The sequence below is a fragment of the Pygoscelis adeliae genome, unplaced genomic scaffold (genome assembly GCF_000699105.1).
Source record: "Pygoscelis adeliae isolate BGI_AS28 unplaced genomic scaffold, ASM69910v1 Scaffold120, whole genome shotgun sequence".
In the NCBI taxonomy this organism is placed as follows: Eukaryota; Metazoa; Chordata; class Aves; order Sphenisciformes; family Spheniscidae; genus Pygoscelis; species Pygoscelis adeliae.
Genome location: NW_008824032.1, coordinates 1,605,557 through 1,607,892, shown reverse-complemented (window position 1 = coordinate 1,607,892; position 2,336 = coordinate 1,605,557).

The following is a 2,336-nucleotide window of genomic DNA, read 5'->3' as shown; positions in this document are numbered from 1 at the left end:
CATGGCAAAAAGGGCCGTGAAGACCATGAAAGCCTTCATGTATCTTCCAGTGGTTCTGGTATTAGTTTTTTCCTCGCTGGTCAAGACCTCCCTGCCTGCTGCAGCCTGCCCCCAGGTCTGTAGTGCTCCTGGGCGATCCCGCTCCGCTGGGGGACAACTGGTACTCCAGCGGCCAGGCTCCCTTTCCAGCTGAGGGCCTTCAAGTCATTCATACCATGCCAGTTTGTGCAATAAAGCAGGGCGCTCTTCAACTCTTTCCATGACACAAACCCCGTATTTGCCTCTATTCCCAAGCTGCTGGGAACTCTTTGTGCTGGATACAGAAATGATGCAGAGGAAGGGGTCGTCTGTCCTGCCCTGAAGCTCTGGTAGCTCTCACTAATGGTTCTTAAATTATGAACTGGAAAAAATTATGTCTTAAGTGTCTAAAACAAGCGGGGAAAAAAGGCTCCATTTAGAAAGACAAAGAGTACAAAGCCTAGCAACTAGGCTCATCAAAGACAAGCCTGGGATCTCCTGCTTTATTTCAGAGAGGAGCTTTGCCAAAAAGGATAATAATTTTCTGTCATACACTGTGTTAAGCACATAAGTTTTTCTGCGCTGAAAGAAAATTAATGTGCACTTTTATGACTTTTATTTTTGTACAATGAAAAGAATGGATGAAGTCCTTTGCTCTAAATACAGATTATTTTAGAAGCTGAATAGCTTTCCTTGTCCCTACCTTCACCTGAGTTCTGCTGCCTTTACTCACACTGAGCAATACCTTAGTTACCAGCTAAATCATATGAAACTTCTTGCAGAATACAGTAGTAGAATCAGATGCAATACTGAATTCACCAGCTAAATAAATCCGGAAGTGAGAAAGATACAATTCCTAGCCTTTTTCTGGTTTAAAATAGATCTGTTGAGATAAATGTAGTCAAAAGAAGCCCACACTGGAGCATTATTAGATATCTTCTTCTGGATCTAGCTGCAGCAGTTTGAGGTGTTATTCTTACATCAGCATGCTCTTCACCTGGGCAGTCTCCCCAGCAAGAACCATGCTCCTGATATGCTTCAGTGCCAAATCTAGCCAATTTGGTTAATCTCAACAGCAGTTTGAGCTAAACTGCCAGAATTTGCAGGAAAAAGCTAAGGTGAAGGCTCAAGATCTATTTTGATGACTCTTTGGAGCTCCTGATGACCTCCAATAGTGGTGCAATAAAAAATCACAGGTGAGATTGGGATATCTTAGGTGGTTGTATCAACTGGGGAGAGTGACAGGGAATTTCCAATAGGGGAATATCACTCAGGGATATGTATTTTGTTCACAGGAATTGTGTGCCTCAGTTGTGGAGAGAAATGAGCTTGAAAAAAGTTAAGGTGTTGATTATTTTATTCTAGGGCTGACTTTTACAAAATTAGGGCTGTTTTTCCCAAAACTATTTGCTAAGGACATTAACCAACTGCTAACTAGTGGAACTAGAAATCTTTCTTGTAAGACACTAATGCTATAATTGTCTAGCACAACATTTTTGACACAGGTTATCACTGGGCACTGCTAGAGGCAGGCTCTTATACCAAATGGACTGCTGATTTGAATCTGGATGGCAATTTCCATCATCCTCATTCCATCATCCTCATTCCATCCTCCATCCATCATTTCCATCATTCCATCATCCACATTACAGGAGAGAAAACATGCATCTGTAGGGTTCAGAATGAATCCTGTAAAAAATCTAAGTGGGATTATTGAAAAAATGTTTATGCTTGTCCTCCCCATCTTTTACAAATAATCATGGAAAGTTTGCTTCATACAAACTTGTAAATTACGTGGTGCATCCCTGAAGAGGGCAGGTGGAGTGATAGGGGAGAGCTACGCTGGGTGCTTGCACGTTGCTGCTTTGATATTGCTACTTGCCAGTACTGGTTGTGTGTCATGGGTCTGTGGTATCATCTTACTGACATCTTCAGCAGGGAAGTGCAGCCCCACAGGCCCAGCCAGCATTTCTTAGGTGAATAATATAAATAATCATAACTGATAAACGAGTCCTTGCATATCACATTGATCTTCCAGTACATTGCATAGGCAGATAAGGGTCACTGTTCCTATTCAGGGGTCAGTGTATAGCATACAGTATTGTATTCCACCCTGTGCTCTGTCCCTCATGAGACATGCTAGTGCAAGCCAGCTCTGCAAGGAAGAGTCAGCAAAACCTTCTTTCTCTCCCCATAGGACTAGAGCGGGACATGTGCCTGTCCATGCCAGTTACTCACCTCCCCTCACGCCTGCATTTCTACTCTTGATTTTCTTCTCTGCCTTCCACTGGTCTATGTTTTGTGATTTTATGGGTTCA